Source organism: Adiantum capillus-veneris, chromosome 30 (genome assembly GCF_014529385.1).
Source record: "Adiantum capillus-veneris isolate H3 chromosome 30, ASM1452938v2, whole genome shotgun sequence".
NCBI classification, from domain to species: domain Eukaryota; kingdom Viridiplantae; phylum Streptophyta; class Polypodiopsida; order Polypodiales; family Pteridaceae; genus Adiantum; species Adiantum capillus-veneris.
Genome location: NC_140960.1, coordinates 29,290,759 through 29,305,148, shown reverse-complemented (window position 1 = coordinate 29,305,148; position 14,390 = coordinate 29,290,759).

Here is a 14,390-nt window from a genome sequence, read left to right as displayed (position 1 = left end):
CCAGTGATGGACCTGACAGAGAATGCACCCATGACCTTTAGGGCTAGTGCAGTACCGCTACCTAGTGGCTTAATACCTACCACTAGGCCTCGACCGTATGGGCCTGTATGGCTCCTACAACAAGTGGGCCTATGCCAAGTCATATTCCATATCCCACATCGGCTACATATATGCTAGGGCTAGTAACCACCCCTACCACATATATGATTCCAGGAGTGCCTCCACCGGCCATACCTCCTCACATAGGTGAACTGGTAGCATTTGCTCAAACGATAGGTCGATCTATTGCGGAGAATATGCGTCATGCACTTGAGAGAGAACCTAAGAGTAAAGCAGTATAGATTGTAAAGCTTGCACAAAAATTCAATGGGGATGAAGATGCTCGAAAGCACATCGAAGTATTTGAACAAGTCTGTGATTCCCTAGGAGAACACAATGAACTACATAAGTGTTAAGTATGGAGACTGATTTACCCTTGTAATTTTCTGTGGTAAAAGCGCACATTTGTAAGGCCCCCATTATGAGGAGAAGCCATCGTGCGTGAAGGAAAATCACTCACCAGAAACCAAAATTTTCACGGACAAGAATCAGGGGCAACTTTAGAGGCCTCGAGGGCGGAGGCCCCCGAGACTTTTTTTTTCGCCGGAATATTCCTTTTTGCCGGAATATTATGGCCGGACGGCGGCCGAAAAGTGGTCGGAAAACAACCGGTTGGTTGGCCGGTGGCCGATAGTCAATGGCCGATGGCCGGTGGTCGGAAGTCAATGGCCGGTGGCCGGTGGTCGGAAGTCAATGGCCGGTGGCCGAATTCAAAAGCGGACTTGTCTTCTCAAGGGCGGCCACACATGGGCGGATTGGAGGGTCCGATTTGGACTTATTCGCACAAGGGCGGCTACACATGGCTGTCTCTCATAAGAGAGGGCAGCTCTTTTGGCCTATAAAAGGAGGCCATTTCTACACACATTTCATAGTGTGAAGTTGATGCAACAAGGTGAGTGTGAGGTGGTGAGAGTGAAGCAAGGCGGGAGCTCTATCAAGGGTTTAATCCCTTTGTAAACTACTTCTTCTTTTGAAGTGCTAAAGCCATTGAGTGGCTGCTTTCCCGTGGACGTAGCCCACGTTGGGTGACCACGTATATCGTGTGTACTCTCTCCCTCTCTCTCTCTCTACTCTATAATCTCTTGTGTGTGAAATCTATCTCTCTCCATTAAGTAATCTACTCAAAAATCTATATAGCTACGTCTTATTTCCTAACAACTGGTATCAGAGCAAGGTTTGCTCGTAGCTAAATTATCTCAAGGAAAGGATTCCTTGAATTGAGTGGGAGTTATGGCAGATGAAGGGAAGCTCAAGATTGAAAAGTTCAACGGCAAAAACTACCAACATTGGAAGATGCAGATTGAAGACTATCTCTACCAGAAGGACCTCTATTTTCCACTAGGCGGTCTTGCAAAGAAGCCTGCAACAATGGCAGATGAAGCATGGATTGTCCTTGATCGAAAGGCACTGGGAACAATCCGGTTAAGCTTGGCGTCAACGGTGGCCTTCAATGTTTCAGAGATGAAGACCACGGAGGACTTGATGAAGTCACGTGACGACTTCTACGAGAAACCATCGGCATCCAATAAGGTATTTCTTATGAAGCGCTTGTTCAATCTAAAGATGGCAGAGAATGGTTCAGTTGCAGAACACCTAAATGACTTTAACACAAACATAAGTCAACTTCGATCAGTGAAAATCAATTTCGATGACGAAGTGCGAGCTCTCCTTATACTATCATCTCTACCGGATAGTTGTGACAGCCTTGTGATGGCTGTAAGTAATTCTATCTCTGGAACAAATACTCTTAAGTTTGATGATCTTGTGGGTGTTCTCCTAAGTGAGGAAATGCGAAGGAGGAGCACAGGAGAATCATCAAGTGCTGCACTATCAGTGGAAACAAGAGGAAGGCCTAAGGAGAGGTTCAAAAACCAAAAGGGTCGTGATCGCTCAAGGCGGAGCAAGTCACGCACAAAGTCAGTTCTTGAATGTTGGAACTGTGGCAAGAAGGGCCACGTTAAGAAGGATTGATGGTCCAAGAAGAAAAAGGAGACAGAGTTTCAAGACAACAAGCCAACATCGGAGGCCAATGTGGCAGGTAAAGTAGAGCAAGATGCTCTAATTCTCTCATTAAACAATGTGTCTAATTCTTGGATAGTAGATTCCGAGGCTTCATTCCATGCGACACCACACAAGCAACATTTCCAAGACTACACCAAAGGTAATTTTGGGTATGTATACTTGGGAGATGATGAAGCTTGTGAGATTGTCGGCAAAGGTACAGTTTCTGTCAAAACTGCTAACGGAAATGAATGGAAGCTTAAAGATGCTAGGCATGTTCCTTCTCTTCGCAAAAATTTGATCTCTACAGGACAATTGGACGATGAAGGTCACAACATTGCATTCGAAAACAAATGGTGGAAGATCTCAAAGGGATCTTTGGTGGTTGCCAAGGGAGAAAAAGTCGGTACACTTTACTTGTGTACTGTTGGCACGCAACCTTCAGCTTGTGCAGAAACTACAGAAGTTGACAGTGCGGTGTGGCACTATCAACTTGGGCATATGAGTGCCAAAGGAATGCAAATCCTTCAAACAAAGAAGCTTCTACCAGGTTTGAAAGAAGTGGACTTAGAGTTCTGTGAAGATTGTGTTTATGGTAAACAAAATAGGGTAAAATTTCAAAAATCAGGAAATGAAAGAAAAAATAAAAAACTTGAGTTGGTTCATTCTGATGTTTGGGGTCCTGCAAGTACACCATCACTTGGTGGCTCATTGTACTATGTAACATTCATAGACGATGCGACTAGAAAAACATGGGTTTATGTCATGAAGAATAAATCCGATGTATTTTCCATATTTCAAAGGTGGAAAGCCTTTGTGGAGAATGAAACAGGTACCAAGGTTAAATGCCTCAGATCCGACAATGGAGGCGAATATTGCAGCCAAGCTTTTGAAAGCTTTTGTGCTAGCAATGGCATTCGGAGGGAAAGGACAACCCCAAGGACACCTCAACAAAATGGGATTTCGGAAAGGATGAACAAGACAATCATGGAACGAGCACGAAGCATGCGGCTACATGCAGGCCTACCACTTGAGCTTTAGGCGGAAGCTGTAAGTACGTCTGTGTACTTAATCAATCGATCACCCTCAACGGCATTGGATGGGGGAGTTCCAGAAGAGGCATGGACAGGTAAACCGGTGAATTATGCATTTCTCAAAGTGTTTGGGTGTGAGGCTTTCATGCACATAGATAGAAGCCTAAGATCAAAGCTAGATGCAAAGTCCAAAAAGTGTTTCTTCATTGGCTATGGAGAAGGAGACTTTGGGTATCGCCTATGGAATCCTGAAGATGGTAAAATCTTAAGGAGTAGGGATGTAATTTTTAACGAACAAAATATGTACAAAGATTACTTGGAAAGAAAACAAACAAAAGAAACAGGTGATGAGTACATGGAGCTTGAGGACGGTGAAGATGCAAGAACTACAATCGGTGACAATGTGCAACAACGTCAACCAAATGAGGAGCCTCAACCTATTCCCCGAAGATCTACAAGAGCAAGTAGACCTCTAGAAAGGTTTGTTCCTTCCTTCAACCATCTCTTGATCTCAGATTCTGGAGAGCCGGAATCATATGAAGAAGCTATGCAACATGAATCCAAAGAAGAATGGACGAAGAGCATGCAAGTGGAGATGGACTCACTACATCGCAACCAAACATGGGAGTTGGTTGAGTTGCCTAAAGGTAAGCGGGTACTTCAAAACAAATGGGTGTACAAGCTGAAGGAAGAAGAAGGTGGGAAGAAAAGGTACAAGTCTAGGCTTGTGGTAAAAGGTTTTTCTCAAAAGAAAGGTATTGACTTCAATGAAATATTTTCTCCTGTTGTAAAAATGAACTCAATTAGGCTTGTCTTAAGCCTTGTGGCTGCTCATGATCTAAATCTCGAGCAAATGGATGTAAATACGGCATTCCCTCACGGTGACTTAGAGGAGGAAATCTACATGCTTCAACCAAAGGGGTATGAAGTAAAAGGTAAGGAGAAAATGGTTTGCAGATTAAAGAAGAGCTTGTATGGTTTAAAGCAAGCATCAAGACAATGGTACTTGAAGTTTGATCGATGGATGTTGGATCATGGATTCACAAGATGCAACTCCGATCACTGCGTCTACACGAAGAATTTGGGAGATGGGAAATTCATCATCCTAATGTTGTATGTTGATGACATGTTGATTGCAAGTGCTAACATGCAAGACATCAAAGACCTAAAAGAGGAGCTGTCTAAATCTTTTTCAATGAAAGATTTAGGTGCTGCAAAGAGGATACTTGGTATGAAAATATCAAGGGATAGGACGAACAAGACAATAAAGCTATCTCAAGAAGATTACATCAAGAAGGTACTAGAAAGGTTTGCAATGCAAAATGTAAAACCAGTTTCTACACCTTTGGCTGGTCATTTTAAACTAACGAAGGATATGTGTCCAAAGACACAAGAGGAGATAGCCTATATGTCTAAAGTTCCATATGCTGCAGCGGTAGGTTCTCTAATGTATGCTATGGTCTTGACAAGGCCAGACATTGCACATGCAGTGGGAGTTGTGAGTAGGTTCATGGACAACTCAGGTAAAGAGCATTGGCAAGCTATGAAGTGGATACTTAGGTATCTAAAAGGGACAACAACAAATGCTTTGTATTTTGGAGGAACTGATATTTTTCTAGAAGGGTATGCTGATGCAGATATGGCAGGTGACAAAGATACTCGAAGGAGCACTACTGGCTATGTGTTCACGGTTGGAGGCACAGCAGTAAGCTGGGCTTCAAAGCTGCAGAAAGTGGTTTCACTTTCTACCACGGAAGCAGAGTATGTAGCAATGACGGAGGCAAGCAAAGAAATTCTGTGGCTCCACAGATTCTTAGAAGAGCTTGGATTCAAACAAGACAATTGTGTGTTGTACAGTGATAGCCAAAGCGCTATCCATCTTGCGAAGAACTCAGCCTTTCATTCAAGGACAAAGCACATTGAGGTGAGATATCACTTCATACGCACTCTTTTGGAAGAGGGATAGCTAAAGCTAGGAAAGGTGCATACAAGTGAAAATCCTGCAGACATGTTTACAAAGGTGGTCAACAAGGAGAAGTTGAGCTTTTGCTCATCTTCAATCGGCATTCAAGGATAAGAAGCCAAAATGGAAAGCAGTCACAGGTTTGGTTTGGAGATCAGTCTCCAAGTGGGAGATTGTTAAGTATGGAGCCTGATTTACCCTTGTAATTTTCTGTGGTAAAAGCGCACATTTGTAAGGCCCCCATTATGAGGAGAAGCCATCGTGCGTGAAGGAAAATCACTCACCGGAAACCAAAATTTTCACGGACAAGAATCAGGGGCAACTTTAGAGGCCTCGGGGGCGGAGGCCCCCGAGACTTTTTTTTTCGCCAGAATATTATGACCGGACGGCGGTCGGAGAGTGGTCGGAAAACAACCGGTTGGTTGGCCGGTGGCCGGTAGTCAATGGCCGATGGCCGATGGTCGGAAGTCAATGGCCGGTGGCCAAATTCAAAAGCGGACTTGTCTTCTCAAGGGCGGCCACACATAGGCGGATTAGAGGGTCTGATTTGGACTTATTCGCACAAGGGCGGCTACACATGGCTGTCTCTCATAAGAGAGGGCAGCCCTTTTGGCCTATAAAAGGAGGCCATTTCTACACACATTTCATAGTGTGAAGTTGATGCAACAAGGTGAGTGTGAGGTGGTGAGAGTGAAGCAAGGCGGGAGCTCTATCAAGGGTTTAATCCATTTGTAAACTACTTCTTCTTTTGAAGTGCTAAAGCCATTGAGTGGCTGCTTTCCCATGGACGTAGCCCACATTGGGTGAACCACGTATATCGTGTGTACTCTCTCTACTCTATAATCTCTTGTGTGTGAAATCTATCTCTCTCCATTAAGTAATCTACTCAAAAATATATATAGCTACGTCTTATTTCCTAACAATAAGTGCAATGCTTTAAGATTGACTTTGAGTGGGAAGGATGGGGATGGGTATAGGACCTTATGGATGGAAGAGAAAATGATTTACCCTACTCTTTGGAGATTGTTTCTAAAAGAGTACATGGAAGAAGGTGTGCATTGAGGTGTAGCATCTTAGCTCCAAAAGGCTGAACGTGAGGAAGGCGAGTCAGTGAGAGACTTTATCAGTCGTTTAATGCACTTAAACTCTATTTTTCTTGTAGATGAACGTTTCAACAAATAACTAATTTCTCAATAGATTCCTTTGAGGATTGCAACATGAAAATATCTATAATGGCCTAGTCATTAGAGGTATTACTACCTAGGAGGCAGTCACTACCAATGCAATCCAATTGGAAGACAATTTAAAGAGCCAAAGATATTTGAGATGACTAAGAAAGTCTTAGAGATAATCATGCTCCACAAAACAATCATATGTATTCAAGAAGGGAACAACAATGGTGCTTAGTTTGCTTTGGTCCACATAGCACTAGTGAATGCCCTACATTTAGAGTAAAATTCAACGGGAATTGCAATGCATGTGATAGGTATGGTCATTTATTGCATTGATGCCTGCCCCACGTGTTGAGAAACTATCACAACACATGGTTCTTAGAGCCCAAAATGTTGTTCAAGCTATATGGATGGTTGTGAGGAAGAAATACACACTAGTATTGCCTATGGGGTGGATACTCTTGAAGAGTGTCCTAAATATTACATGGAAGATTGTTGGGGGCCAGTCAAGTCTGTTTAGCAAACAAGCAGCTGCTCTCACAATAAGAGGTCAAAACATCAACCTCACGGCTAGGACACCACCTCTTCAATGCTACGAGTGTGTTGGACCACGTCAGGGATAAATGAATGTCCTATTAGGCTACGAAAGAATGACACACAAGTGCAAACCTGTCAGGGGAGCACGTTTGCAATGCCGGTACTCACATTTAATCGTTGTGGCATAGATCATTTGATTGCACAGTGCCCCCATAACCTAAATGCACCCAATATCACACCCTTGAATTTGATCAAAATTGCTCGTGGGACATCAGCAATACCACCCGTTGTACCCACCAATGTGATTACTTGATGAATGATCCACAATTCAAACCATAGAGATACATATTGCATCGATTGCTCAAGCAAAGAAAAAGAAAACATGAAGAAAGAGATCGCTAAATACCAAAAGTTCAAAACCAAGTTCCAAGACAAGCGTAAGGACAGGAGATGATTTGTGTATATGAACGACCGCGAGGATGATTTAGATTCAATTGAAACAATGGAAACCAAAACCATTACCCCAACGGGAAAATCCAACTAAGAACACCATGAGACGGAGCCAAACAAAAACCCAATTGGGGAGAGCCATTAAGAATCCCTGAAAATGCAGCAAGTGTTTCCAAATCCAATCAGGAACCCCCAAGATAAGACACGAGGGCCAAAAGAGGAAAACCGCAAGAAGAAGATTGGGACCTACCCAAACCCAATAGAGAGATTGAGCGAGTTCAACACCTAAGAGGTTTGGCGTAGGATACTTAAAGAAATCTAGAACCAGAACCTAGACATGTGAAGATTTTTGATACAGTGTTTCCCACGCAAGTCCATCCTCACCACATGAACCATAGACGGTTAGCCCTACCCAGTATCATTCGAGAAGAGAGTGAGGAAAAGACATCAGAAAGTGGGCCTACACCTCTCTTGTATGAAAGAATGTTTAGTGAGGGAATGCCTGATCCCATTGAAGAAGGGGAGATTCCATCCTCACAAGTTCCTAGTCAAGGACCTACACCTCATGAAATGCCATTGAATGTTGCCAAGCTAGTGAATTTCATGTCTTCACAGGTCCAAACCACTATCATAGCAAAGTTATATGGAGATCTTGAGCTATTGTTTGCACTTTGAGCATTCCTCAATGGGGAACTACACGCTTGATTACCATAGTTTTTGTGTACGAATAGGCTTGATTCGATTGTGAGTGAACGAATAGGCTTGATTCGATTGTGAGTGTTGAGGAGAATCAAGTGCAATCGCCTGACTTAGATGGACACGACTTTGTTGTCAAGGAACCCATCAACGAATTAGAGTAGTATTTTGAAGGTGTTGAGTCTAATGCAACCCTATCTATCACTACAAAGGGATTAACTGTAAAAGGAATCCTTGACGATGGTGCGGGAGTTAGCATCGTTACTAAAAATTATTGGGAATCCATTGGAAAACCCCACCTCAGCGTTACAAACATTGTGGTAAAAATGGCCAATGGTACCATTGCGAAACCTATTGGGATGCTCACGGATCTTAAGATCAAATTTCTAGGGCACATGGTACGACATACTTTCATCATGATGCATTTTTGTAAGCACTCTATTTCATATAAAATGATCTTAGGATGACCTTTTATGAGGGAAGCACAAATGGTCCATGATTGGTCTAGAAACCATGTCTATCTGCAATTCCAGGACTCTGTCATTAGAGTGGATTTGGTGACTAATAAAGTACATCCCCTAGGAAGTAGAGCCATTATCCATCATTGTTCTGACACCACAGTTCACTAAGCTCCACTACAATACTGTTATACTTGTAAGAAGGATACAAACATTGGCCATTATTCTCCTTATATGGATGTGTTATTGGGTATGATGGAGTCATATAATGTTGATTGGATACACCTAGCTGCAACCACAGACACCTGGGAAAATAGAGGAACCACTTGGGTCACACCAGAGGGGGAAGAGTTACCACAAGTTGCACCCTTAAACATGATAAGTGCAATGCATATATCCTCTAAGGGTAAGAAATTTGTAGACCAACCTGATAGTGCCACCGTTGACTCTATAAAAGACTATGACCAATGCAACTTAGAGACTGAATCACAAGGTGAAATTAATTTTGAGCCTCACAAATTAGGAGATAAAGAAATTTTAGAGTCAAAACATTGAATACCGAGTACATCAACCTGTGTTAGCTCATCCGAGAGTGAAGAGGACGCCAACGAGGACCAATCTAGTGAGTCAAATCTAGATGTAAATCAAAAGTGGGTCCTAGGCAAGAAAAAGAGGAGCTATAAGAGGTGGTGATATCGAGAAAATGTGCATGCTTGGATGAATGAAAAGAAATCCACTATAGATTGGCTTTGTTATGTGGGAGCTTTGGATGCTCATCGATGCTCGTCGAAAGCTAGTAGAGAATTGGGGTGAATGCCTCCAAAGTGTCATGTGGTGCAGTCCACAACCCCATGAAATTACCCAAATAGAGATTGCAGAGAATCCCAAGTTGAGCCATACAGTGAGGAGATGATAGAACCGGGAGTTATCCCAACAACAAAAAGAAGTGGAAGCTAAGGCCAAAAACTTAGAACTACAAAATCCTGTATACTTACACCCCGCACTTGAACATTTCAAATCTTACACGACGGGAGAGCGTAAGGTGGTCTACACCAAATCCCAAAGGACACCTACATCAGAAAGTAAGGGAGTATATGATGCTCCGACAATGGTGAAGGAGATCAAATTTGTAGAACTAGGTGAGGAGTCTAAACAAGTCTTTATTTCTCAAGACCTCACAGAGAAGGAAGAGGAAGACCTTAAAGCACTGCTTAAGGGATTCAAGGATGTATTTGCTTGGACATACCATGATATGAAAGGTGTTCCACCTCTTGTGGTACTACATACAATTCCAATGGTTAGCACTGCTAAACCGGTCCAACAACACCTCTACCCAATGAACCCTAAGTATGCAAAGATAATTAAAGAAGATCTTGATAAGTTTATCAAATGTGGATTCATATACCCTATTGAGCACTCTAAATGGGTGTCCCCAATAGTCATCATGCCCCAAAATAATGGGAAGCTCTGAGTGTGTGTGGACTTAAAAAAGGTTAATGCAGTCACTAGGAGAGATCACTGTCCATGTTATAGAATTGATATTTTATTATTTATTGCTGCTGACAGGTAGAAAAGACTAGATCCAACTTGGCCTATGCGAATGGATATGTATATCATGTATATTTTATTATTCAAGTGCTCTTTTATGAGCTTTGGCCATTTATGACCGGCCGGCCAGTTTGTAACCAATTTGACCATTCAAGAAATCTATATAACAAATACGTGCAAGAGGGAAATGGTCACTCTTGCACGGGGGGAGATTGCACCCAGAGCTTGTGTCTTCTTCTCTTCTCTCCTCCCCCTCTCTCGCCGTGTCGGCGTAGCACTCCGCTCTAGGAGGTGCGCCTACACACGTTCTTTCACTCTCTCCCGCTCTCTACCTCTCTCTCTCTGTCCGCGTATATCGTCGATTATGTGCCCGTGGATGCGTCAGGTATGCAGATCTATCGCTTTATTGTCTGTAGTGTGTTATTTTACGTATTTTGCAGGCCTTCCGCGCTCCCGTCTGTAGCAGTGGTATCAGAGTTGAGGCTATGTTCCCGAGATTGTAGATTCGGATAACCAAAAGCTAAGTGCTCTCGTTTCCTTTTGATTTTCAAAATTTATAATTCTATAACAGTCCATAGCCATATTCAAAACATCCTCTTGAACGAGTAGGAGGTAAGGCGCTTATAGTTTCCAGAATGGGTACTCGGGCTACAATCAAATCGCGATTGCACTAGAGGACCAAGCTAAAACTGCCTTCATAACTGAATTTGGTGTATTTGCATTTCAAGTAATGTCTTTTGGCTTGACCAATGCCCCTGCTACAATCCAAAGATTAATTAACACTGCCTTCAGGGAGTATTTAAGGGATTTTGTTGAGGCCTTCTTAGATGACTTATGTGTTCATCCCTCTTGGGAGGAGCATCTGACCTGCTTAAAAAAGGTATTTGAAAAATGCAGATTATATCGCATCTCATTGAACCCCTTCAAATGCCAATTCTAGGTTAAACATGGAGTGATTTTAGGGCAAGTTCATCCCTCTTGGAAGGAGCATCTGACCTATTTAAAAAAGGTATTTGAAAAATGCAGATTATATCGCATCTCATTGAACCCCTTCAAATGCCAATTCTGGGTTAAACATGGAGTGATTTTAGGGCATATAGTGTTCAAAAATCATGGAATTTCTATAGATGAGAGCAAAATTAGAGTCATTCTAGAATTGCCCCCACCAAGGAACTATAAGGGAGTGCAAAGATTCATGGGCCATGTCGGTTATGACCAACGATTTATATTATTCTTTGCTGATATAGCTCATCCCTTGTACAAGCTTCTTATTGAGTTTATTTGGACCGAAGAATGTGACTAGGCCTATGAGTTTTTAAAGAAGGCTCTAGCGAGTGTCCCAATCCTACAAATACCAATTTGGGATATAATTTTTCATGTGCATATCACTTCTTGAGTTTGACTTCACTATTTTTGTGAGACCTGGCAAAAAACATGTCATGACTGATCATTTGTCTTGCATACCTAATGGGGAAGCCCCTACAGGAATTGATGATGATTTACCTTGTTGATGGTTGAAACAATGCCTAAATGGAGTGAGAGAATTGTTAACTTTTTAGTTAATGGTTTTCCATCTAAGGAGCTTCGTAAAGATTTAGCTCGAAAGCTAATCAAAGAGTGTGAACCATATTGCCTAATGGCTAGAACTCTCTACAAGAGAGGGAAGGATGACATACTTAGACATTGTGCCCATGGAGATGAATATTTGTGCATTTTGCAAGAAGCACATATGGGCATAGCTAGAGGTCATTTTTCAGGAGAATTGACTACTAGGAAGGTGTTGTGATCAAGCTATTGGTGGCCCACTTTGTTTAAGGATGTGTTACTTTTTGTGAAAGGGTGTGATGAATACCAACGGTACAAGAAACCACAACGAAAAGATAAGACGCCCTTGCATCCCATAAAAGTAGCTCAACCATTTGAAAAGTGGGGCTTAGACTTTATAGGTTCAATTAGTCCGGCTGCATGTAACATGAAATCACGATATATTATAGTGGCCACGGATTATGTAACCAAATGGGTTGAAGCTCGGGCTACATGCAAGGCTGACACAAAGACAATGGCTAAGTTCCTCTTTGAGAACAATATTACACACTTTGGGTGCCCTTTGAGCTTGTAAGTGACAATGACACTCATTTCATAAATGACGTGATCAAAGAGCTCACAATGAACTTCATGATATCCCACCATAAGTCTACACCTTATTACCCCCAAGCGAATAGCCAAGCCAAGAGTACAAACAAAACTCTCATCTTTCTTTTGACCAAGACCGTTGAGACACATCGCACTGACTAGGATCTAAAGCTTACGTCAGCTTTATGGGCCTATTGAACTGTGTATAAAGTAGCCATCAATTGTACACCATTTAAAATGGTATATGGCTAAGAAGCAATGATGCCCTAGGAATTTGTCATCGCGAGTCTTCGTGTGGCTAGTCAAGAAGGCTAGGATGGTAATCCTTTGGTCTAGCGATTATATATTCTTAAGCGTCTAGAGGAAGAAAGGCAATTGGACGTGTACAATGCCCTATTGGAGAAAGATAGAAGAAAAAAATGGTTTGACCGCCATTTCAAAGACAAAGATATATAAGTGGGAGGCAAAGTTCTTATGTATGGTGTACATAACAAAAGGAAGAAATTGAAATATGCTGGCAAGGGACCGTATCGAGTGTATGAAATTACTCCATAAGGTACCATTTGTGTGGAGACTCTAGATGGAGTTGAAACCGTGGGATTCCTTAATGGGAGTAAATTCAAAAGATACTATGATCCTCTAAGCCAAGAAGAATTGCAAGCCATCCATCAAAAGAAGGAAGCCAAGAAACAAACAGAGCTTAAAAAGATACAAGCCCAAGCTGAGGCTTGAGAACGGCAACAACGTCTTAGATGCCAATGAGAGGCTAATTTGGGAATCACACAAGCATTTTTCGAGGAAGCTGATGACAATTCATTAGACTCTGAGCCACCCCTATGATACCCCATTGAGATTAAAAGTTTCGATGGGAAAGTGTTGTATAATGGCTTGTTAGATACGGGAGCTCAACATAATTTGTTGTCATATGAGTATGGTGCCAGTTAGGAAAACCACCCCTATCTCCAAGTACCATGCAAGTCAAGAGCATTAATAAGAAGAAAACCACTATTTTTGGAGTCCTTCAAACACCTTCTGCCTATGAAAATGGGAGTGTAGGCCAAAGCTTTTTGGTCATCCTGTTGGATCTTGGAAGGCAACATAAGCCTAGGGTGCAAGTGGAAAAGTCCATGTGATCCGGCCACTGGACATTTAGAAATCCCTAGGTATAAAGGTCAATAACATTAATGTGAAAGGGAGGATTATCTTTGGAAGAGGAAAGAGCTTATTGTACGTATGCTAGGGTTACAAATGTGCTCCAACTTGTAATCAACTTCTCTAACGATTGGGTAATCCGTTTTCAATTCCAAAACTTGCATTGCGTTCCTCTTTCCTTGCTCTTTCATTCAAGTGTAGGCATTGTTAGTTTTGTTGTGGTTCACGACTACACATTAGTGAGTCTTAATTGCATATTTGAGTGCTTAAATCACTATTTTTGACGTTTTGACCATAGGAGAATGTTTATAGACCATTGTTGCAGTTTTCAGGACCTTTTCCATGATGGATTGTGATTTTGGTACCTTATAGTGCCCCTAGGTGTCTTAGACCTCCACCTAAAATTTCGTTGCATTTCAATTATTTTCAAGTGCCAAAATTGTGTGATGACCTAGAGCGGTGGGAAAGGACATAGGCAGATTTCCCAAATCATTGAGTGATTGATTTGCTTGTTAACTTGTTGCGTTAGCTTGTTAGGTTCACTTCTTAAGATTGACAACCTCAAAGAGTCTATGTGCCTCATCCGAGTCACTTCCCTGAGCATTGACATTACGTTAGTGCCAGCTAACTATGTTGTTGCCGGGGATAATGATCCTTAAATAGTGAGTGACCTAGTGCGTATTTAGAGCGTTCTTTTTCAAAGATTTGTCTTCCACTCCATTTAGATCTTAGTAGTGAAGCAGCTAGACACGGGGTTTAGTGCTTGGTAGAGTCTAGAATTCGAGGACTTGCTAGAACTATTCTCGAGAGGTAAACAGGGTTGTGAGTGAGATGGCCATAATCATTTCATTCTTCAAATTTCTCTATGCTTTAGAGTGCTGTTTCGTTTTCTGTTTTGACTTTATTTTGTACCATTTATTTATTTTTGTTTCGTGTTTTATTTTAGTACTTAGGAGTAGGTTAAATAACAACTATCACCATCAAATTTGGGCTAAAATATTGAGGGAAAAAAGGGTGAAAACCATATTTTGGAAAAAACGACCATAAATTTGAAATTCTAAAAATTTGATGGTAGAGACTTGGAAAGTTATCCAAATTAAAAAATTTGTGGATCAAGCATATTAGTACTCTCTAAAAGCAATCTGGA